Consider the following 25,794-nt stretch of genomic DNA (forward strand, 5'->3'; position numbering starts at 1 on the left):
GGCGAGGCGCATGCGTGAGCACGCACACAGGGAGAAGCGCACATGCGCAGGACGCCGCCCGAAGCCCGCGGGACCCCTACTCGGACTCTATTTCCCAAAAGTCTGCGCGCCGCCGGACTTAGGGAACGATGCAAAGGTCTCTGCCTCGTCCTGCGGTTAAGAGTTGCTGTGCTAAGAGCCCTGGCCGCCGCGAACCTCAAGCTCGGTTTCGCATTTGTCTCCGGTCCCTTTCTGCTTCTAGCAGCGGGTTGAGTGGTTGGTCCCAGGAGCCCAGGTTCTCTCCTTCCTCAGAGCCTTAGGTAGGGACCCAAGTTCTGACAAACCGAAGAAGGGTGTGTCCTGCAGAAGTTTCTCAAAGGCTAGGCTACAGCAGATGTCCAGCGATGCTGTCCACGGAAGGGAAAGAAGACAGAAACCGTAGCTTTTCCAGATCGCACAAGTAATGTGCCCAAACTGCAAAAAGACAGCGCACACCAACTGAAAGGAACCACCTGTGACTGTGCCTGTCCGAGAAGATCACGTTTAGAGTTAGGGACAAATGTCCATCCTCGAAAAGGAGACCATAAGCACAATGGGTTCTCACTATTTTGGGCTGAAATAATGCAACAGTTCTCTGGCCCAATTAGTTTTTAAAAGCTGGTGGGGGAAATAGTAAAAATAAAATATGCCAACCCAGAAACTCCTCTGCACAAATGCAGAAAGTGAAGACAACCGTTTTTATCCCGAGGAAGCACTGAGCCAGACTGTGATGCGCATCCTAGGCGAACCACTAAGGAGACTGCAGGAGGACGCCTCGCCTTTCTAATACCAAGCAGGGACCCTCCAGCCCGCGCACCCGGGCTCAGGATAAACTGCAGCACTTGACGCACCGTGGGCTCGCCATTCTCACAGGACTCATCCTGAGTTCATCTGGTAATCGAGGTGGTCGTCGGAGCTCTTGCCTTTATCCCAACGAAAAGCAAAACTTCTCACATCTTTGTGACAAGCAGGTAGATACAGCTCAGAGTAGGGTGCCTGCACCAAACTCCCAAGGTGACAGGGACATAGGGACGCTGTCTTCCTCAAGGTTTACATCTTAGAGAGATGACTCAGGCCTAGAAATGCATTCCTGGCTGGAATGCTGGCAAGCAGTTTATACCACTTTTTAAAAGATTTAGATGTGAATCAAAGGGAGACAGGAAATATTTCTAGGACCAGTTCTCTAAAGGAGAACCTCTGCAAAAGGGAGAAGAGAGACAGTCTCTACCTTTTGTCAACAAGCAAAATGTAATCTTTTATTTAATATTTATTAAGTTCTCAATTTACAATGCTGAGGATGGAACCCAGCTCAGCCAGCACTCTTCCACTGAGCCACACACCCAGTCCCATCTTAAAAACAAAACAAAAACCTATAAGATGCAAATAACAATGTCCAAGAATATGGTAAAAGTAAAGGCTAAAAATAATATATTCAGGATAATGAACACAATGTATTTTAACATAAAGATGCACTTTCACAAGAATATTTTAAATAATAAATCCATGTGTGTGATAATTACAAAGTACTCCAGAATTCTTTTAACCTTTAAAAAAAATTTTTTAAGTTGGAGTTGGATACACAATATCTTTATTTATTTGTATGGTACTGAGGATCGAACTCAGTGCCTTATACATGCTTGGAAGGGGTGCGCTACCCCTGAGCTAGCCCCGCCCCCTTTAAAAACTTTTATTTATTTTCATGCAGTGCTGGCCTAACACGTGTTAGGCAAGCGCTCTACCTTTGAGCTACACTCCCAGCCCCATCCAAAAAGTTTTTTTAAAGGAAAATTACAATATAAAAAATATGATGTGCACTTAAGATAGGGCAAAAATCAAATCCCACATTCTCCAGCAGGTTTTTGTCTCTGTGGTGTTGGGTAAGTCAGGTAAGCTTTCCTTCTTGACCTGTAGTTGTAGGTCATTAAGTAGGTGATGACTGGTGTCAACCACTTCAGTCTCAGCACCTGCCACCAGCCACCTGGATGAATAAGGCAAACATTTGACCCCACTCCAGTGCCTCCTTGAGCCCACAAAGCACCCCTGCACTCTGCACACCAATGCAGGTGTGTCAGATGGTTGTAGAAACATAGGTCCTTGTCCAGGAGCTAGATAGAATAAGGATCCACATGGGATGAGGCAGCTGGGAACCAAGATGGGGAAGCAGGTCAGAGTGAGCAATGGGAATGAAACCCAAGCTCTGGAATGAGGGTTTCCAGATGTTTGCTTGCAGCAGAGAGGAGATGGAGAGGGGCCACCTTTGTAAAAAAGCTTCAGAGCAGGTGAATTTGGGGGCCCCAGCAAGCAGACCCAAGCTTCAGCTCCAGCTGTCACTTATGCTATGTGACTAGGGCAACTTTCTGAGCCCAGTTCTCTTATCTAACAAAAGAGGGACAAAGAATGAATCAAACAACTTATCTCTCCCAGCATTCTTTCCAGACAGGGTTTAACATTATTGTGGCTGACAAAGAGAGATTTGCGAGGACCAGCTCCATGATCACAGAATAATCAAAAGGGTGAATTTACAACTAAGGGACAATGAAAGCATAATGGATGTATATTTACGTCTATACGTCAGCACATCCAGCCCTTCATTTTGTCTTTAGAATGAAAATATTCTTTCATATGGATGAAACACGTTTTTTTTACCCATTCATCCACTGGAGGACATTGGTGTGGTTTTCCTTCTTTGGCTTCCATGAATCATACCGCTGTGAACATATGTGTACAGATCCTTTGGGTACCTGTCTTCATTTCTTTGGGGATATATATGCAGGAGTAGAATTGCTGGATCACAGTGGGAGTCTATGTTTAACTTGTAGGGGAGCCACCAAACTGTTTCCACCATTTATAATTCCATGGGAAATGTTAAAGGAGTTTTAGTTTCTCTCTTTGCCAACATTTGTTATTTTCCATTTTGGTTATCATAGCCATCCTTACAGCTGTGAAGTGGTTTCTCTTGGTGGTTTTGGTTTGTATTCCTAAATCAATCTTGGTTATTGCTTGCAAAGGATTTGCCCCATCAGAGATAGCAACTTAATTCATTATTTTTAGTGAAATAGTGAATTAACTTCTATTAAATTTTAAGTTTTTCTAGTATATAATCTATTTTACAAACAAATTAGCAAATAGTCTCTTTTATTCATAGACTTGTGACACAACATATATCCCCACATGCAGTTTTGTTGGTAAGATATTAATGGAATTGTACCTATGATTATAATTCTTCATGATACTTGGTTTTATTTAATTTGTTACCTGGCATTAAATATCACCAAAAATCTCTGACAATTTCTCTATTTTTTAGGGTTAGCATTTGTATTTCAGATAACCTTTGCCAAATTGTATACAAAGGAACCCACTGGTAAGACCATAAAGCTATAGTTAGTATCTGTTGAACAATGTTTGTTTAGCTGATTTTGCATGGAGTTGTGAAATGGATCCAAATTTCGAAGCTTCTGTTATTCAGCCTCCTAAACTCAGATTCAAACCTTCCCTGGACTTGCCTCATGGAGCAAAGATGATGGATTTAACCAGGTTCAATTAAAGATCAAACAATTGGGAATTAGACTGTCTATAATCTATTACTTCTGGAGAAACTCTTATTTCCTATAGTCATCTGCTTTGCAACCAACCTCACCACTTTGCAGAGAAGCAGCCGAGGTAAGTCCAACACTCTACCTATATGCTTTGCAAAGCAGGAATCAAGAAAAATGACATACGCTTATTGGACAGAAAAATGTTTCAATAGCTAGAAAAAAACATTCTGAAGGAGACTGCACACACTCACAGCTGCAGATGTAGTTCCAGCAGCTCACACCACTAGTAATACCAGATGGAATTGAACCACTGCTGATACACCTCATTTTGGCTACTTGCATTATACAGTACTGTTTTGCAGGTATTTGACCTGGAGAGCAGATATCTTTAGCCAATCTTAATAAGACAATTTAGGCTGATTGACAGGTAACACTTCTAAAATTAGCAACTTTTAATCTAAAAATCTTCAGTTAATTTTGGGTAAAGATTTTAAATGAGGATGCACTAGGTGTAGTAGTATGGATCAGGAGTGTCCCTAAAGGCCCATGCATTGAATGTTTTGTCTACATCCTGGGGTGCTATTAGGAGTTGGTAAAGCTGAGAGTAGTGATGCACACCTGTAATCCCAGTGGCTTGGGAGGCTGAGGCAGGAGAATCGTGATTTCAAAGCTGGCCTCAGCAAAAAGCAAGGTTCTAAGCAACTCAGGGAGACCCTGTCTCCAAATAAAATACAAAATGGTGCTGGGGATGTGGCTCAGTGGCTGAATGCCCCTGAGTTCAATCCCTGCTATAAAAAAAAGATGGTGGAAGTTTTAGGGTGGGCCTAGCTTTCAGGGCATGTCCTTGAGGGGATATGGAACCTTGGCCCCTTTCTGTTTCTCTCTTTGCTTCCTGTCTGCCATGAGATGAACAGACTTCCTGTGCCATATGCTTTACCATGATATACTGGGTACTGAGAAGCCCAAAATAAAAGAGCCAACTGACCTGGGGCTGAAACCTGTAAGCATGAGTCAAAATAACCTTTCCTCCTTTTAAGTTGGTTATCTCAGGTATTTTGCCACATTTAACAGAAAACAGACCAATATACTAGTCAGTTTGCTATAGAAACAACTCAGAAATCTCAGTGGCTTTGAACAACAAAGGTATAGTCTTGCACCACTGTATGTCTTCAGTGGCTGTTCAGGCTGTGCCTGTCTTTGGGTCCTTGAGAAACACAGGTCTTTGAAATGGCTGCATCTCCAACCCTGGTGGTGGCTATGCCGGACAGGGAGGCTTTCCCCAACTTGGTACTGGAAATACATCACTCTACCCTAAAAGCTAAACTCATGATTTGTATTACCAACACATTGGCAGGAATTATTCACTTAGTTTCACCAAACCACAAAGGATTCATGCAATGAAGACCTTCCCAAGGAAGTGGATTAAAAATTTTTGGTAAAACCCACCACAAATAAGAAAATTGCCGGCAGGGATCTAATTGTCTCTAGGTAGTTTTCTTATGCTTTAAATGCAGTAACCCACTTGCTACTTACAGAAGTTCTTTTTTTTCATAAGAATCTTTGAAAATCATGTTTTAATATAAGGAAAATGCTTAAAATAGTACATGTCACATGGTAAAATTTTTTTTTTAATTTTTATTGTTGGTTGTTCAAAGCATTACATAGTTCTTAACATATCATATTTCACACTTTGATTCAAGTGGGTTATGAACTCCCATTTTTACCCCGTATACAGATTGTAGAATCACATCGGTTACACATCCACTGATTTACATATTGCCATACTAGTGTCTGTTGTATTCTGCTGCCTTTTCTATCCTCTACTATCCCCCCTCCCCTCCCATCTTCTCTCTCTACCCCATCTACTGTAATTCATTTCTCCCCCTTTTTTTCCCTTTCCCCTCACTTCCTCTTGTATGTAATTTTGTATAACCATGAGGGTCTCCTTCCATTTCCATGCAATTTTCCTTCTCTCTCCCACCTCTCGTCCCTGTTTAATGTTAGTTTTCTTCTCATGCTCTTCCTCCCTACTCTGTTCTTAGTTACTCTCCTTATATCAAAGAAGACATTTGGCATTTGTTTTTTAGGGATTGGCTAGCTTCACTTAGCATAATCTGCTCTAGTGCCATCCATTTCCCTGCAAATTCCATGATTTTGTTATTTTTTAATGCAGAGTAATACTCCATTGTGTATAAATGCCACATTTTTTAATCCATTCATCTATTGAAGGGCATCTAGGTTGGTTCCACAGTCTTGCTATTGTGAATTGTGCTGCTATGAACATCGATGTAGCAGTGTCCCTGTAGTATACTCTTTTTAGGTCTTTAGGGAATAGACTGAGAAGGGGAATAGCTGGGTCAAATGGTGGTTCCATTCTCAGCTTTCCAAGAAATCTCCATACTGCTTTCCAAATTGGCCGCACCAATTTGCAGTCCCACCAGCAATGTACAAGTGTACCCTTTTCCCCACATCCTCACCAGCACTTGTTGTTGTTTGACTTCATAATGGCTGCCAATCTTACTGGAGTGAGATGGTATCTTAGGGTGGTTTTGATTTGCATTTCTCTAACTGCTGGAGATGGTGAGCATTTTTTCATGTACTTGTTGATTGATTGTATGTCCTCCTCTGAGAAGTGTCTGTTCAGGTCCTTGGCCCATTTGTTGATTGGGTTATTTGTTTTCTTATTGTTTAATTTTTTGAGTTCTTTGTATACTCTGGATATTAGGGCTCTATCTGAAGTGTGAGGAGTAAAGATTTGTTCCCAGGATTTGGGCTCCCTATTTACCTCTCTTATTGTTTCTCTTGCTGAGAAAAAACTTTTTAGTTTGAGTAAGGCCCATTTGTTGATTCTAGTTATTAACTCTTGTGCTATGGGTGTCCTATTGAGGAATTTGGAGCCTGACCCCACAGTATGTAGATCGTAGCCAACTTTTTCTTCTATCAGACGCAGTGTCTCTGATTTGATATCAAGCTCCTTGATCCATTTTGAGTTAACTTTTGTGCATGGCGAGAGAAAGGGATTCAGTTTCATTTTGTTGCATATGGATTTCCAGTTTTCCCAGCACCATTTGTTGAAGATGCTATCCTTCCTCCATTGCATGCTTTTAGCCCCTTTATCAAATATAAGATAGTTGTAATTTTGTGGATTGGTCTCTGTGTCCTCTATTCTGTACCATTGGTCCACCCGCCTGTTTTGGTACCAGTACCATGCTGTTTTTGTTACTATTGCTCTGTAGTATAGTTTGAAGTCTGGTATCGCTTTACCGCCTGATTCACACTTCCTGCTTAGAGTTGTTTTTGCTATTCTGGGTCTTTTATTTTTCCATATGAATTTCATGATTGCTTTATCTATTTCTACAAGAAATGCCGTTGGGATTTTTATTGGCATTGCATTAAACCTATAGAGAACTTTTGGTAATATAGCCATTTTGATGATGTTAGTTCTGCCTATCCATGAACAGGGTATATTTTTCCATCTTCTAAGATCTTCTTCTATTTCTCTCTTTAGGGTTCTGTAGTTTTCATTGTGTAAGTCTTTCACCTCTTTTGTTAGGTTGATTCCTAAGTATTTTATTTTTTTTGAGGATATTGTGAATGGAGTGGTTGTCCTCATTTCCATTTCAGAAGATTTGTCGCTGATATACAGGAATGCCTTGGATTTATGTGTGTTGATTTTATATCCTGCCACTTTGCTGAATTTATTTATTAGCTTTAATAGTTTCTTTGTAGATCCTTTTGGGTCTGCTAGGTATAGAATCATGTCAACTGCAAATACTGATAATTTAAGTTCTTCTTTTCCTATTTTTATGCCTTTAATTTCTTTCATCTGTCTAATTGCTCTGGCCAGTGTTTCGAGAACTATGTTGAACAGAAGTGGTGAGAGAGGGCATCCCTGTCTTGTTCCAGATTTTAGAGGGAATGCCTTCAATTTTTCTCTGTTCAGAATGATGCTAGCCTGAGGCTTATCATAGATGGCTTTTACAATATTGAGGTATGTTCCTGTTATCCCTAGTTTTTCTAGAGTTTTGAACATAAAGGGATGCTGTACTTTGTCGAATGCTTTTTCTGCATCTATCGAGATGATCATATGGTTCTTATCTTTAAGTCTATTGATGTGGTGAATAACATTTATTGATTTCCGTATATTGAACCAGCCTTGCATCCCAGGGATGAAACCTACTTGATCATGGTGCACAATTTTTTTGATATGTTTTTGTATCCGAGTCGCCAGAATTTTATTGAGGATTTTTGCATCTAGGTTCATTAGAGATATTGGTCTGTAGTTTTCTTTCTTTGAAGTGTCTTTGTCTGGTTTAGGAATCAGGGTGATGTTGGCCTCGTAGAATGAATTTGGAAGTTCTCCCTCTTTTTCTATTTCCTGAAATAGCTTGAAAAGTATTGGTATTAGTTCTTCTTTAAAGGTTTTGTAAAACTGTGCTGTATACCCATCAGGTCCTGGGCTTTTCTTAGTTGGTAGTCTTTTGATGGCTTCTTCTATTTCCTCAATTGATATTGGTCTGTTTAGGTTGTCTATATCCTCCTGACTCAATCTGGGCAGATCATATGACTTAAGAAATTTATCGATGCCTTCACTATCTTCTATTTTATTGGAGTATAAGGATTCAAGATAATTTCTAATTATCATCTGTATTTCTGAAGTGTCTGTTGTGATATTGCCTTTTTCATCCCGTATGCTAGTAATTTGAGTTCTCGCTCTTCTTCTCTTCGTTAGCATGGCTAAGGGTCTGTCGATCTTATTTATTTTTTCAAAGAACCAACTTTTAGTTTTTTCAATTGTTTCTTTTGTTTCGATTTCATTAATTTCAGCTCTGATTTTAATTATTTCTTGCCTTCTACTTCTTTTGCTGTTGTTTTGCTCTTCTTTTTCTAGGATTTTGAGATGAAGTGTGAGATCATTTATTTGTTGGTTTTTTCTTTTTTTAAGGAATGAACTCCAAGCAATGAATTTTCCTCTTAGAACTGCTTTCATTGTGTCCCATAGATTCCGATATATTGTGTCTGTGTTTTCATTTATCTCTAAGAATTTTTTAATTTCCTCCTTGATGTCTTCTATAACCCATTGATCATTCAGTAACCTATTGTTCATTCTCCAAGTGATGCATGATTTTTCCTTCCTTCTTTTATCGTTGATTTCCAGTTTCATTCCATTATGATCAGATAAGATGCATGGTATTATCTCTACTCCTTTATAATGTCTAAGAGTTGCCCTGTGACATAATATATGATCTATTTTTGAGAAGGATCCATGTGCTGCTGAGAAAAAAAGTGTAACTGCTTGATGTTGGGTGGTATATTCTATATATGTCAATTAAGTCTAGGTTATTAATTGTATTATTGAGTTCTATAGTTTCGTTATTCAACTTTTGTTTGGAAGATCTGTCCAGTGGTGAGAGAGGTGTGTTGAAGTCTCCCATAATTATTGTATGGTGGTCTATTAGACTCTTGAACTTGAGAAGAGTTTGTTTGATGAACATAGCTGCACCATTGTTTGGGGCATATATATTTATGATTGTTATGTCTTGTTGGTGTATTGTACCCTTGAGCAGTATGTAGTGTCCCTCTTTATCCCTTTTGATTAACTTTGGCTTGAAATCTATTTTATTTGATATGAGTATGGACACTCCTGCTTGTTTCCGAAGTCCATATGAGTGATATGATTTTTCCCAAACTTTCACCTTCAGTCTATGTATGTCTTTTCCTATCAAATGCGTCTCCTGTAGGCAGCATATTGTTGGATCTTTTTTTTTTTTTTGATCCATTCTACTAGCCTGTGTCTCTTAATTGGTGAGTTTAATCCATTAACATTTAGGGTTATTATTGAGATATGGATTGTTCTTCCAGCCATATTTGTTTATTTATGTTACTTAACATGGTTTGTTTTTCCTCTTTGATTATTTTTTCCCTTTACTGTACTACCTCCCACTGTTGGTTTTCATTGTTATTTTCCATTTCCTCTTCCTGTAATGTTTTGCCAAGGATGTTTTGAAGAGATGGTTTTCTAGCTGCAAATTCTTTTAACTTTTGTTTATCGTGGAAGGTTTTAATTTCATCTTCCATCCTGAAACTTAATTTCGCTGGATACACAATTCTTGGTTGGAACCCATTTTCTTTCAGCATTTGAAATATGTTGTTCCAGGATCTTCTAGCTTTCAGAGTCTGTGTTGAAAGATCAGCTGTTATCCTGATTGGTTTACCCCTAAATGTAATCTGCTTCCTTTCTCTTGTAGCTTTTAAAATTCTCTCCTTATTCTGTATGTTGGGCATCTTCATTATAATGTGTCTAGGTGTGGATCTCTTATAATTTTGCACATTCGGCATCCTGTAGGCTTCTAGGATTTGGGATTCTGTCTCATTCTTCAAGTCTGGGAAGTTTTCTCGTATTATTTCGTTGAACAGATTGCTCATTCCTTTGGTTTGGACCTCTATACCTTCCTGTATCCCAATGACTCTTAAGTTTGGTCTCTTTATGTTATCCCATATTTCTTGGATGTTCTGCTCATGATTTCTTAACAGTCTCGCTGAGCTGTCTATGTTCTTTTCAAGTTGAAATACTTTGTCTTCATTGTCTGATATTCTATCTTCTAAGTGTTCTACTCTGCTGGTAGTATTCTCATTTGAGTTTTTAATTTGGTTTAGTGCTTCCTGCATTTCTAGGATTTCTGTTTGTTTGTTTTTTATAACCTCTATCTCCCTGTATAGTTGATCTTTTGCTTCTTGGATTTGTTTATGTAATTCCTTGTCGAAGTGATCTTTCATTGTCTGATTTTGCTGTCTAATGTCTTCCTTGAGACTCCAGATCATCTGAAGCATGTATATCCTGAATTCTTTATCTGACATTCCATCTGCTGCAGATATTACCTCTTCTAAAGTTGATTTGACCTGCATTGCTTGTGGTCCTTTCTTTCCTTGTCTTTTCATACTGCTCGCGTTTCTTTCTGCTTGGTGAAACTGTTGTGTTATTGAATTTTCCCCCTATATATTTATATTGCTCTTGTATAGTTGCAACGTCTCCCTTTTGTGGAGAAAGACAATGTTAACAGTTCTCAGTATCAACAGTACATCATCTAAGCACACGTTTTCCTTATTACTACATTTATAGCTAGATTCTATGTCTACAAATGTTGGTTACAATTATCGTTTACAAATATAGTCATTAGTTTCATGAAAGGCATACCATTTCTGGTAACTTGAAGAAAACTGGATTTCAGGTGTAGGATGTTATGTTTATGGGGATAGGAGTCAGGGTATGGGGTTAATCTAACTTAGTAACTTTGGAGAGCTCTAACCAATAGATGGGTAATTTATGGAAGAATGTATAGATTCAAATTCCTATCTGTATTTATAAGATTACCCTACTTATGAATAGTAGAATTTAGGGGGTTGTAAGTGGGATAGAGGGAGTAGGAGGGAGGAAAACAGATAGCAAGGCAAGGGAGAGAAAAAAGAGAGCGGGAAAAGGAAAATATGAGAAAAAAGAAAAGGAATAAAAAGGGGGAAGGGAGGTGGGGCATATGCAATTCCTCTATAGTATATTATTCTGGTGATTCAGTTGTTAAAGACCTTTTTCATGTACAATTTTTGGTTTCACATATGTTGAGGTTGCGAAGACCCGAGGGGGAAGGGTAGAGGAGACTGGGTGAATGGCTGGAAAGAGAGAGAGAAGAGAGAAAAAGAAAGAAAAAAAGAAAAAAATGTCTCTCAGAACTCTGTTTTCATTTCTTCCAGTTGGTGGCGTTGTCTATTCCTATAACCCATCATCTGGGTTCAGGATGGTGGTGGTAGTCAGTGTGAGAGGACTTGAGCTTCCACCTGTGGCCTCTCTACTCTTATTCTCTGAGATGTAAACCAGGTGCCTGAGCTGCTGCAGAACCACACTGGTAGCCACGCCAGTCAACCGGTTGGTGGGTTTTAAGGGTTGGTGGGATTTTCCAAGATGAGTTCCATCAGTTTTCTCATAAGGTGTTTGATGAGGTGGGGGTGTTGGGGAAACCTTATGTTTGTCAAGAGCTTGGTCAGGTGACCGCATGGGCGGGCGGCAGGGCCCCTCCTCCAGTTGGAGTGGTCTGTCTACCTCACCGGTGGGAGGCTGGGCTCCTCTAACTGGGGAGGTCTGTCTACCGCTCAGGCAAGTCGCTGGGCCTGTTCTCCAGGTCGCAGGTCTGCCTACCGTGCAGGTGCAGGCGGCGGCTGTGCCCCTCCTCCAATTGGGGTGCTCTGTCTACCACGCCGGTGGGCCGCTGGGCCCCTTCTCCTGGACACACAGCCTGCCTACCTTGCAGGCAGCCACTGGGACCCTCCTCTAATAGGGGTGATCTGTCTACCATGCCAGCGGGCCGCTGGGCCTGTCCTCCAGTTCGCAGGTCTGCCTACCGAGCAGGCACGGGCGGTGGCTGGGCCCTTCCTCCAATTGGGGTGATGTGTCTACCATGCTGGCGGGCCGCTGGGCCTGTTCTCCCAGTCGGTCGCAGGTCTGCCTACCTTGCAGGCGCGGGCGGCGGCTCTGCCCCTCCTCCAATTGGGGTGATGTGTCTCCAGAAGTTCTTGAAGTAGAATACACTGTCACATTTTTTTTTTTTATTTCGATGGAAGCATCCTGTGCCCTATTTATTTTTTATTTTTTTTTTTATTTTATTTTTTTTTATTGTTGGTTGTTCAAAACATTACATAGTTCTTGATATATCATCTTTCACACTTTGCTTCAAGTGAGTTATGAACTCCCATTTTTAGCCCATATACAGATTGCAGAATCACATCAATTACACATCCATTGATTTACATATTGCCATACTTGTGACTGTCATGTTCTGCTACCTTTCCTATCCTCTACTATCCCCCCTCCCCTCCCCTCCCCACCCTTCTTCTCTCTCTACCCCCCCTATTGACCTTCATTTCTCCCCCTTGTATTATTTTTCCCTTTCCCCTCATTTCCTCTTGTATGTTCTTTTGTATAACCCTGAGGGTCTCCTTCCATTTCCATGCAATTTCCCTTTTCTCTCCCTTTCCCTCCCACCTCTCATCTCTGTTTAATGTTAATCTTCTTCTCATGCTCTTCGTCCCTACTCTGTTCTTAGTTACTCTCCTTATATCAAAGGAGACATTTGGCATTTGCTTTTTAGGGATTGGCTAGCTTCACTTAGCATAATCTGCTCTAGTGCCATCCATTTCCCTGCAAATTCTATGATTTTGTCATTTTTTAATGCAGAGTAATACTCCATTGTGTATAAATGCCACATTTTTTTAATCCATTCGTCTATTGAAGGGCATCTGGGTTGGTTCCAAAGTCTTGCTATTGTGAATTGAGCTGCTATGAACATCGATGCAGCAGTGTCCCTGTAGCATGCTCTTTTTAGGTCTTTAGGGAATAGACCAAGAAGGGGAATAGCTGGGTCAAATGGTGGCTCCATTCCCAGCTTTCCAAGAAATCTCCATACTGCTTTCCAAATTGGCTGCACCAATTTGCAGTCCCACCAGCAATGTACAAGTGTACCCTTTTCCCCACATCCTCGCCAGCACTTGTTGTTGTTTGACTTCATGATGGCTGCCAATCTTACTGGAGTGAGATGGTATCTTAGGGTGGTTTTGATTTGCATTTCTCTGACTGCTAGAGATGGTGAGCATTTTTTCATGTACTTGTTGATTGATTGTATGTCCTCCTCTGAGAAGTGTCTGTTCAGGTCCTTGGCCCATTTGTTGATTGGGTTGTTAGTTATCTTATTGTCTAATTTTTGGAGTTCTTTGTATACTCTGGATATTAGGGCTCTGTCTGAAGTGTGAGGAGTAAAGATTTGTTCCCAGGATGTAGGCTCTCTATTTACCTCTCTTATTGTTTCTTTAGCTGAGAAAAAACTTTTTAGTTTGAGTAAGTCCCATTTGTTGATTCTAGTTATTAACTTTTGTGCTATGGGTGTCCTATTGAGGAATTTGGAGCCCGACCCCACAGTATGTAGATCGTAGCCAACTTTTTCTTCTATCAGACGGCGTGTCTCTGATTTGATATCAAGCTCCTTGATCCATTTTGAATTAACTTTTGTGCATGGCGAGAGAAAGGGATTCAGTTTCATTTGGTTGCATATGGATTTCCAGTTTTCCCAGCACCATTTGTTGAAGATGCTATCCTTCCTCCATTGCATGCTTTTAGCCCCTTTATCAAATATAAGATAGTTGTAGTTTTGTGGATTGGTTTCTGTGTCCTCTATTCTGTACCATTGGTCCACCCGCCTGTTTTGGTACCAGTACCATGCTGTTTTTGTTACTATTGCTCTGTAGTATAGTTTGAAGTCTGGTATCGCTATACCGCCTGATTCACACTTCCTGCTTAGCATTGTTTTTGCTATTCTAGGTCTTTTATTTTTCCATATGAATTTCATGATTGCTTTCTCTATTTCTACAAGAAATGCCTTTGGGATTTTGATTGGCATTGCATTAAACCTATAGAGAACTTTTGGTAATATCGCCATTTTGATGATGTTAGTTCTGCCTATCCATGAACAGGGTATATTTTTCCATCTTCTAAGATCTTCTTCTATTTCTCTCTTTAGGGTTCTGTAGTTTTCATTGTATAAGTCTTTCACCTCTTTTGTTAGGTTGATTCCCAAGTATTTTATTTTTTTTGAAGATATTTTGAATGGAGTGGTTGTCCTCATTTCCATTTCAGAGGATTTGTCGCTGATATACAGGAATGCCTTTGATTTATGCGTGTTGATTTTATATCCTGCCACTTTGCTGAATTCATTTATTAGCTCTAATAGTTTCTTTGTAGAGCCTTTTGGGTCTGCTAGGTATAGAATCATATCATCTGCAAATAGTGATAATTTAAGTTCTTCTTTTCCTATTTTTATGCCTTTAATTTCTTTCTTCTGTCTAATTGCTCTGGCCAGTGTTTCGAGAACTATGTTGAACAGAAGTGGTGAGAGAGGGCATCCCTGTCTTGTTCCAGATTTTAGAGGGAATGCCTTCAATTTTTCTCCATTCAGAATGATGCTAGCCTGAGGCTTAGCATAGATTGCTTTTACAATATTGAGGTATGTTCCTGTTATCCCTAGTTTTTCTAGAGTTTTGAACATAAAGGGATGCTGTACTTTGTCGAATGCTTTTTCCGCATCTATCGAGATGATCATATGGTTCTTATTCTTAAGTCTATTGATGTGGTGAATAACATTTATTGATTTCCGTATATTGAACCAGCCTTGCATCCCAGGGATGAATCCTACTTGATCATGGTGCACAATTTTTTTGATATGTTTTTGTATCCGATTCGCCAGAATTTTATTGAGGATTTTTGCATCTAGGTTCATTAGAGATATTGGTCTGAAGTTTTCTTTCTTTGAAGTGTCTTTGTCTGGTTTAGGTATCAGGGTGATGTTGGCCTCGTAGAATGAATTTGGAAGTTCTCCCTCTTTTTCTATTTCCTGAAGTAGCTTGAAAAGTATTGGTATTAGTTCCTCTTTAAAGGTTTTGTAAAATTCTGCTGTATACCCATCGGGTCCTGGGCTTTTCTTAGTTGGTAGTCTTTTGATGGTTTCTTCTATTTCCTCAATTGATATTGGTCTGTTTAGGTTGTCTATATCCTCCTGACTCAATCTGGGCAGACCATATGACTTCAGAAATTTATCTATGCCTTCACTATCTTCTAATTTATTGGAGTATAAGGATTCAAAATAATTTTTGATTATCTTCTGTATTTCTGAAGTGTCTGTTGTGATATTGCCTTTTTCATCCCGTATGCTAGTAATTTGAGTTCTCTCTCTTCTTCTCTTCGCTAGCATCGCTAAGGGTCTGTCGATTTTGTTTATTTTTTCAAAGAACCAACTTTTAGTTTTGTCAATTTTTTCAATTGTTTCTTTTGTTTCGATTTCATTAATTTCAGCTCTGATTTTAATTATTTCTTGCCTTCTACTTCTTTTGCTGTTGTTTTGCTCTTCTTTTTCTAGGATTTTGAGATGAAGCATGAGATCATTTATTTGTTGGTTTTTTCTTTTTTTAAGGAATGAACTCCAAGCAATGAATTTTCCTCTTAGAACTGCTTTCAATGTGTCCCACAGATTCCGATATGTTGTGTCTGTGTTTTCATTAATCTCTAAGAATTTTTTAATTTCCTCCTTGATGTCTTCTATAACCCATTGATCATTCAGTAACCTATTGTTCATTCTCCAAGTGATGTATGCTTTTTCCTTCCTTCTTTTATCGTTGATTTTCAGTTTCATTCCATTATGGTCAGATAAGATGCATGGTATTATCTCTACTCCTTTATATTGTCTAAGCGTTGCCCTGTGACATAATATATGATCTATTTTTGAGAAGGATCCATGTGCTGCTGAGAAAAAAGTGTAACTGCTTGATGTTGGGTGGTATATTCTATATATGTCAATTAAGTCTAGGTTATTAATAGTGTTATTGAGTTCTATAGTTTCCTTATTCAACTTTTGTTTGGAAGATCTGTCCAGTGGCGAGAGAGGTGTGTTGAAGTCTCCCATGATTATTGTATGGTGGTCTATTAGACTCTTGAACTTGAGAAGAGTTTGTTTGATGAACATAGCTGCGCCATTGTTTGGGGCATATATATTTATGATTGTTATGTCTAGTTGGTGTATGGTTCCCTTAAGCAGTATGTAGTGTCCCTCTTTATCCCTTTTGATTAACTTTGGCTTGAAATCTATTTTATTTGATATGAGTATGGACACTCCTGCTTTTTTCCGAAGTCCATATGAGTGATATGATTTTTCCCAACCTTTCACCTTCAGCCTATGTATGTCTTTTCCTATCAAATGCGTCTCCTGTAGGCAGCATATTGTTGGGTCTTGTTTTGAGATCCATTCTACTAGCCTGTGTCTCTTAATTGGTGAGTTTAAGCCATTAACATTTAGGGTTATTATTGAGATATGGGTTGTTGTTCCAGCCATATTTGTTTATTTATGTTACTAAACATGGTTTGTTTTCCTCTTTGATTATTCCCCCCCCTTTACTGTCCTACCTCCCACTGTTGGTTTTCATTGTTATTTTCCATTTCCTCTTCCTGTAATGTTTTGCTGAGGATGTTTTGAAGAGATGGTTTTCTAGCTGCATATTCTTTTAACTTTTGTTTGTCGTGGAAGGTTTTAATTTCATCTTCCATCCTGAAGCTTAATTTCGCTGGATACACAATTCTTGGTTGGAACCCATTTTCTTTCAGTGTTTGAAATATGTTATTCCAGGATCTTCTAGCTTTCAGAGTCTGTGTTGAAAGATCAGCTGTTATCCTGATTGGCTTGCCCCTAAATGTAATCTGCTTCCTTTCTCTTGTAGCTTTTAAAATTCTCTCCTTATTCTGTATGTTGGGCATCTTCATTATAATGTGTCTAGGTGTGGATCTCTTATAATTTTGCACATTCGGCGTCCTGTAGGCTTCTAGAATTTGGGATTCTGTCTCATTCTTCAAGTCTGGGAAGTTTTCTCGTATTATTTCATTAAATAAATTGCCCATTCCTTTGGTATGGAGTTCTATACCTTCCTGTATCCCAATGACTCTTAAGTTTGGTCTCTTAATGTTATCCCATATTTCTTGGATGTTCTGCTCATGGTTTCTTAACAGTCTTGCTGAGCTGTCTATGTTCTTTTCAAGTTGAAATACTTTGTCTTCATTGTCTGATGTTCTATCTTCTAAGTGTTCTACTCTGCTGGTAGTACTCTCAATTGAGTTTTTAAGTTGGTTTATTGCTTCCTGCATTTCTAGGATTTCTGTTTGTTTGTTTTTTATAACCTCTATCTCCCTGTATAGTTGATCCTTTGCTTCCTGGATTTGTTTGTGTAATTCCTTGTCGAAGTGATCTTTCATTGTCTGATTTTGCTGTCTAATTTCTTCCTTGATACTCCAGATCATCTGAAGCATATATATCCTGAATTCTTTATCTGACATTCCATCTGCTGCAGCTGTTACCTCTTCTAAAGTTGAGCTGACCTGCATTGCTTGTAGTCCTTTCTTTCCTTGTCTTTTCATACTGCTTGCGTTTCTTTCTTCTTGGTGAAACTGTTGTGTTTTTGAAATTTTTCCCCCCCCTATATATTTATGTTGCTCTTGTATAGTTGAAAATTCTCCCTTGCAGGTGTGGGCAGGGGCTCTGCTCTGCCCCTCCTCCAATTGGTGTGAGGTGTCTACCACGCCCGCGGACCCCTGGGCCTGATCCGCTGTTCTGTCGCAGGTCTGCCTACCTTGCAGGTGGGGGCGAAGGCTCTGCCCTGCCCCTCCTACCACGCCCGGGGACCGCTAGGCCTGATCTGCAGGTTGGTCGCAGGTCTGCCCACCTTGTGGGCAAGGGTGTCAGTTCCGCTCCGCCCCCACTCCAATTGGGGTCACTTGACCACCACACAGGCGAGCCACTGGGCCTGATCTGGGCGCGGGCTAAGGCTCTGCTCTGCCCCTACTCCAGTTGGGGTGAAGTGTGTACCACGCTGGCAGGCCGCTGGGCCTGATCCACAGGTCTGTCGCAGGTCTGCTTACCTTGCCAGCGCGGGCGGTGGCTCTGCCCTGCCCCTCTTACCACGCCTGCAGACCGCTGGGCCTGATCTGCAGGTTGGTCGCAGGTCTTCCTACCTTGCGGGCGTGGGCGGCGGCCCCTCTCCTCGCCTCTGGCTCGACGACAAAGCGAGAGAGACTCGGGTATCTGTGACTCACCCTCCCTACCAGGGGACCAACTGTTTCCGTCGCCGCTGGCACCAATGAAGTTTTCTCCTCGGCCGCTCTCCGATGACATCAGATCTCTGCCATGCTGGCATCCCCTGTTCTATGGCTGAATCCCATTTTCTTCTCTTCCAATAGGCGGAGCTGTGCCCTCTGAGCTGAGCTTCTGCCCTCTATGTGCTGACAGAAATCCCTGTACGGTGGCTCCTGGGAGTCTCTCAATCCTGTTAGTCCAGAGCCCTTTCACTTATCCGGCCCCTCCCCCTGTTCCTCCTCCCAGCCAGCCAGCCAGGTCCTGTTCACCAGAGGCGGTTCCCCAAGGATCTGATTACACTTGCAGCCCCACCGCGTGTCCTATATCCCGAACGATGAACACCCTCTCTGTCATTCAATTAAGCCCCAGTGCTGTGGTGGGGTGATCTGGGAACCAACAGTTAAATTTTTCAGGACCCCTTTGGTGGGCACGCCCCCAGAAACTGGCGGCTAAGATCTTGGGTGTCGCCGCTGGTGTTAAGGGGAGGTGGGGATCTGGAGTCCCCTCTGCTTCCCTACAGACACGCCCCCGGTGGTTTCCTGGCTGCTTGTATCTGGGGGGGGTGGGAGTCACACACCTGCTAATGTGGATTCCGCTGGGAAGGAATTCTGTCGGCGGAACTCTGGTGATGTCACCACTCTGCTATGGCAGGCCCCAGGCTCCTTGCCAGAGTGTCCGAAGGGAGGGGTGGGACTGGTCCGTCTCTGGTTGGTTTCAGCTCCCAGTTTGCTATTTCATGAAGGCTTGGCGAGAGACCTCTTCCTAGAGTCCCTACACCGCTCCTGCTGCGCTGCGCCTCGGAGGCTATCCGCCCTGACGCGGGCCGCGTGCAGGCAGCCGACAGTCGCCGAGTCGCGCGGGCAGCGGCTGGCGAGTCTGGACCTCTGCGCTGCGTGGCGGAGATTCACTCGTCTAGCGCAGACTGTCACCTCCAAAAATCCTTCCAATTCCCGGCCGGTCTCTCTTTAGTGGAATTTTGCTAGGAGTTTCTCAGCAGGTCATATCTAAGCGTATCCATGCGTCTCTCTGACCCCTTTGTTGAGGAGGTACTGAAAGTGCTGCCTCCCCTCTCGCCGCCATGTTGCTCTCCCCCACTGTCACATTTTAAAGATGAAGGAACTAAAGTCTGAAAAAAATCAAAGATTTTCACCATGAACACATGAAATTCAGAACAGTGAGTCTTTCAACAAAGGCCAAGGCACTGCTTGGCAGCTCAGTATAATTGCATCTCTCTCTTCTCTGCTCCAACTTTGACTCAATCAGCGAAACATGGTAAGAACCCCTTTACTAAGCTGAGTAACAAAAGCTTAGGAAGCAGCATTTTATATTCAGATTCTGAGTCAAGCATCCCATATTCATATATGTGCTCTCATTTAAAGTTGAGTTTTCCCTTCTTAGTCAAATGTCTGCTGAATCTATGTAGATGCCCTGAAAAAAAACTCCAATTTTTTAATTACTGAGTCAATAAATGTATTAGTCAGCATTCTGTTACTGGAATAAAATATGTTCAATAATCAATGTAAGAAGAGGACAGGTTGCCTGTCCTGGTGGTGCACACCTGTAAAATTGGGAGACCCTACAACTTGGGAGCTTGAGGTAGGAGGTTCCCAAGTTCAAAGCCAGCCTAGGCAACTTAGAACTTTTCACAAAATAAAAAATAAGAAATAAATAACTAGGGATATAGCTCAGTGGAAAAGCATTCCAAGATTCAAACTAAAAAAAAATGTACAGATTGCACAATTGTTCTGGGGCTTGGTGAGGAGAAGGGCCTGATGGCCAGCATATAGAGGAGCAAAGCTCCTTATCTTAGGCAGCTGGGAAGCAAGGGAGAAAGAGGCATGGATGTGACTCAGTGCTAGAGTGCCTGCCAAGCATGCATGAGGCCCTGGGTTCAGTTCCCAGGACAGCAGGGGTGGGGGAAGAGGCTGAGATCATACTACCTACTTCTAGAGCTCAGCCCAATGAACAACTTCCTTCAATTAAGGAAGGAACTACTAAATGTCCCATCACTTCATTCATTGAAGCATCATGCTGGGGACCAAGCCTTCCAGATTCAAACTATATCAAAGAAGATCTGGAGGTCTCCAGTTCCTTCCATGGGTAAACTCTCTCTTTCTAGAATAACTGAATACTTAACTCCTTCACTCTCTCCTCCTGAATCCACACTGGGATCTGATGGGTTACCTTTTGTAGAGGATAGAGTGTAGATGATAGTTCAGGGCAAATAAGCCTCAGGACTGCAGGTATGAAACCTGACAGTAGGGCCAGCTCAATCAGAAACAAAGGCCAGAGGCTGGTGTACCTGGCTTGTAGTAGTCAATACACATGTTTGTTTGCTGGGTACCAAAGGTCCTATGACATTCTCAACATATCCCTTTTGATTACCATGATAACTCTGGATATTAATAAATATATCAAATTGTGTACAGATTCTCACCAAGTTTCAGCTTAATAGAGTATGATATTGACAGCTCATCCTGTCAATTTGTTCATATCTACAAGTGGAAAAATATATTATTATATACAAAGAATTGTAGAGCCTGCTTGGGTTGAGAATTTAGGGATTTTCCACTATATTTATGCCTTTAAAGGACACTATCAAGTCTTCCCATAACTTTCAGCAAAGTCTTGAATTAAACAGCCATCCTTTTGCAGGCCTCCACAATAATAATTAGGCTGTGCCATCTGCCACTGTGTGCAATGCCATCTAAATCCTATTTCCTCAGTACTAAGTACTAGTTCATCCCCAGTGAGTGAGTGCATAACCCATGTTGATATCTTGGTGTCCCCAGCCCATCTGTGGAATTCAGCTCATCCTGCACAAGTGTGAGCTTGTCCAGCGCTGCTACCTGGAGGCAGTTGTGGGGGAGGTCTGGAACCTCTTGACCAGCCCTTGCTGTTGTTGAGCATGGCCTGGTCTAAGTCCTTATTGAGGGATTAAAAGTGACAATGGTGACAGAGAGACCACATGTCCAACTTCCAGGGTCATTTCTCTATGTACTTTTCTGCATCAAGGAGAGGACAGAAGCCATGCTTGGATGTCTAGGAAGCCATATGTTAAAGAAGGGTCGAGCCTGAATCTGCCTGGACCCTAGTTCTCACCTCTTACTGTGCTCCCACCTCATGCAACCCAAGACTGAGAGTCTCTTCACCTTGCTCCTTTTTAGTTCTGTGTGACCTCTGGCCACCATATCTCCTTAGATACTCTCTCCTTTCTGTTCAGGGACACTGCTGGCCCCATGTACACTCCTGCTCTGTAGATTGGAGACTCCCTATCTGGCCAGTGAGCTGGGCTCTCTCTGGGCTTGCCTCTTCTCTCAGAAATCTAAATTCCTGAGAAATTACATTCCATATATTTTGCCTGTTTTTTAAACTTGTTTCATTTGGGGCAGTAAACTGGACCCCTTGAATTCATATTGGGCAAAAGCATCAAAAGTCTACCTTTGGCACTCATTCTCTTTTTCCAAAGGGTTTCACTGGTTCTCTGCGTCACAGAGGGGAAATTCTCTTTGAAGTCCAGAGACCTTGACTCGCTAGATGACAGAAAGGTGAGAGAAACAGACTCAGCAAGGCATGGAGAACCTTCTGGGGAGGAGGTGGTTGGAGCTTCCTTGTAAGTCTCCTGTTCATATAGACCCCAAAGCTGAGTCAGGGACTGTCAACTCCAAGAGGACTGCAGCCTGGTTCAGAGGGTCCCCCTCAGTGGAAGAGTTAAGGCATGTCAGAGTTCTAAACTGTCAGGTCCTCATTATACCTTGTCTACCTACAAAAATATTTCCTATTTATTTCCTTCTATAGTGATTTTAATTTCTTTAGGATCTTCGTTGCCTTCCTCAATCAGAGATTTCCAAATTTGAAAATACATCCATGAAAACATTGTCAGTCTCATTCATTTAGAGTCTATGAAGCTAGGACCAGGCACCTGTAGTGTGGTGATTCTCCATGTGACCTTATGCTGAAAGGCTGGTATTTGCAAAGAATTTCTGTTCATGCTGATATCACTCTGGTATGACTCTCATCATTATTGCTTCAGACTGCATCCATAGGAGGAAAAGAGAAGTGGAGAGGTGAAGAAACCTGGGAGTTTACTCCATTTTTGGACAAAGTACCAATATATGGGCACTGCTGAGCTGGGTGCGAGTGGTGGTGCATGCCTGTAATCCCAGCAGCTCGGGAGGCTGAATCAGGAGGATCTTCAGTTCAAAGCCCACCTCAGAAAAAAGTGAGACACTAAGCAACTCAGTGAGACCCCGTCTCTAAATAAAATACAAAATAGGGCTGGGGATGTGGCTCAGTGGCTGAGTGCCCCTGAGTTCAACCCCTGGTATGCAAAAAAAAAGAATAATAATAATAAAATAAAGGATGGGTACTGCTGAATTGTAGCATGTTTAGACCAGATGGACAGAAGAGATAGGAATATGCCAAAAAGGACTTGAATTGTGGCTGAAATAAGTGAGGCTTTTCATGGTCCAGAAGATAAACTTTAGTGGGACCAGAATATTGATACTACATAGTCATTCAGCACCTAAGAGATAAGATCTAATAAACATGCCATTAGGAAATTTCATCATCGTGGGAAATCAGAATGCACTTACACAAACTAATATGGCTCCAATTTCCTTAAGCAATGTAATCCTATTGGGCATATGCATATGTAGTGCATCATTGACTGAAACAGTCATTGGCACATGAGTGCATTAGAAAACTGTCCATTAAGCTGGGCATGGTGGCACACACCTGTAATCCCAGTGATTTGGTTGGCTGAATCAGGTGGATTGTGAGTTCAAAGCCAGCCTCAGCAAAAGTGAAGTGCTAAGCAACTCAATGAGAACCTGTCTCTAAATAAAATACAAAATAGGGCTGGGGATGTGGCTCAGTGGTAGAGTATCCCTGAGATCAATCCCTGATACCACCCCCCCCCCCAAAAAAAAAAGAAAAGAAAAGAAAGAAAGAAAGTTGTCCACCAGAGAGAGTATGTGAACTTCTGAGTTGCTGTGAGTGGACCTAACCAGTTCTGATGGTTGAAGGTGTTATGAATGAAAATTGGATAATCAGAGCATACTGGCAATTGGTCTTCTGCAGCAATAGTACCTACTTCTTTTTTTTTATTACAATGACTTTATTTTTATGTGATGCTGAGGATGGAACCCAGGTCCCACCCGTGCTAGGTGAACGCTCTACCACTGAGCCACAGTCCCAGCCCCTAGTACCTACTTCTTGACATTCCTGTCCCATCAGGGAGAGACTCAGTGGGAAGCTCAGGCTTATGAGGATGATGCAGAGGAACTCACAGTTCTCTTGTAAGGTCTTTGGGACCGCATTCAACTGTGAACCTATGACTTCCTAACCTGGTGGATGCTCACTCCCAGCTTGTGGCATGAACCAACTTGACTTCACTCCTGTTTAGCATGGTATCATTAGAATCATGGAAGACATTCACATACAAAGTAAACCTCAGGCACAACATGAATAACAGATGTGCTTCTTATCAATAAGGTCCAACAGTGGATTAAAAAAAAAAAGACTTGGAGCCCAAATGTGGAAGCAACCCAATGCCTGCAGATAGATGGATAGATGGACAAAAGGTGTAGGCTATCTACAAATTGGACTATCACCTTTAAGAAAGAAGGAAAAGTGTTGGCGGTGGCGCCTGCCAGAACAGCCAAACCCTGGGACAGGACTCGAAGATACTGAAATCTGCCTGGCTCCAAATTCTTTTAAGCCAGAGGATGAGTAACCAGTGGGCATGAGAGGTTGAATATTCTGCTTTGCTGCAAACCTGGGTAGAGATCTCTTCCCTTTCTGTAGGTTGGAGCCAAGGATCATAATGAGTACAATACCCTCAGAGAAAGCATCGTGGTGGAACTGTAAGTTCTAGACAAGCCCAGAAGCGAACTCGGGAGGCAGCCTCCACCCCTGAGATTTCCTTGGAAGCAGAACCCATAGAACTCGTGGAAACTGCTGGAGATGAAATCGTGGACCTCACTTGAGAATCTTTAGAGCCTGTGGTGGTGGACCTGACTCACAATGACTCTATTGAAATTGTTGACGAAAGGAGGAGGCCAAGGAGGAACGCAAGGAGGCTACGCCAAGACCATGCCAACAGCTGCGTGGTGAGCAGTGATGACAAGGAGTTGTCCAGAGACAGAGATGTGTATGGGACCACCCACACTCCCAGAAACGCCAGGGACGAGGGGGCCACAGGACTCAGGCCCTCTGGTACCGTCGGTTGTCCCATCTGCATGGACAGATACTCAGAGATGGTGCAGAATGGACGTGTCATTGTCTCTACAGAGTGTGGCCACGTCTTCTGTCGCCAGTGCCTCCGTGATTCCCTAAAGAATGCTAATACTTGCCCAACTTGTAGGAAAAAGATCAACCACAAACGGTGCCACCCCATTTATATATGAAGTTTCAGAGCTGCTCAGGAGAGACGGATGGACAGACAGCCTGGCTGGGCTCTTCACATGGTATCTGCCTTCAATTTCCTGAGCTCAAAAAGACTGTTTAAAACCAACATCTGATATGTAAACTTCTCTTTTATTTCTAACCCACCCTCCTTAGATCCTTTTGTAATCTCATCTGATGCTCTGGAGCTGGACCAGGGGCCCTCCCCATCTGGCTCCTTATCTTTGCTCCTCTGAGGTAGTTTCATCCCAGAGTAGGAGAAAGAGTCAGGACACTGGAGTTGAAAATTGTGGTTCCAGCTTTTCTGGGCCTACGTTTGCCAAGAACTTTCCCTGTTTGGAAAGCTTGCCCTATCTCTCCCAGGCACACAACCTTCCTGGGCACCTGTCAGTTGACCATTCTGTCTACCACACAGTAACCAAGCCAGACACAGTCCACTCAGCCCAAGGGTTCTAGGTGCAGCAGTGGCCTGTGGAGCAGTGCCCATCCCATCCTGTCTCTGCTCACCAACTGTTCTCAGGAACCTCACCCGTGCTCCAAAGTTCTCCACCTGGCACAGGACATTCGAGGCCAATAGGGCAGGCATGTATTTGGGTGTCCTCTCTTTTTCTGATAAAATCTGTCTTGTGTTGGCCACCTGCTCTCCAGTCCTCAGTTCCTCAGTTCCTACTGCCTATGTCTGCCCAGTGTAGATACCAGGAGGTGGGGGCAGTAACTGGGGCCTTATCAGATGCTCACTGCCATGCTTTTGCCCACGTCGCTGGCACCCCTATTTCAAAGACATTGGCCCACTGGACCTGGCCCTGACTTGGCTTCTCACCTTCCCCCATAGTCAACATTTCAGAAGCTCTTCTTCTGGCCAGCTAGGCTGTGACCCTTTGGGCTTTTGACAGCTCTAAAGGTTGTTGGCAGAGCATGGTGGTGGCTCTTTCTCTGCAAGGGCCTGATGACAACCTCTGCTCCATAGGTGTATGGGAGCCTTGGCAACAAGGCGATCCAGACTGCCCCTGAGATGCTGGGGGTGGCTAGTAGGGGAGAGGCCTCCCGTGCAGTATGGGCCAGCCTCTGCTGCCACACCCTCCTTCAGAGGGCTTCAAGCCAAACCAACAGCCTTTCCATGTGAA

At 42.3% G+C, this 25,794-nt stretch overlaps 1 pseudogene; it reads left to right on the forward strand.

The window, feature by feature from the left end:
- Window positions 1-42: 42 nt before the first annotated feature.
- On the forward strand, window positions 43-24,778 carry LOC124098861 (E3 ubiquitin-protein ligase RNF4-like; annotated as a pseudogene).
- Window positions 24,779-25,794: the final 1,016 nt, after the last annotated feature.

Source organism: Marmota monax, unplaced genomic scaffold, assembly GCF_021218885.2.
Source record: "Marmota monax isolate L192 unplaced genomic scaffold, Marmota_monax_Labrador192_F-V1.1 WCK01_AAM20220418_F8-fsc00338, whole genome shotgun sequence".
Classification (NCBI taxonomy): domain Eukaryota; kingdom Metazoa; phylum Chordata; class Mammalia; order Rodentia; family Sciuridae; genus Marmota; species Marmota monax.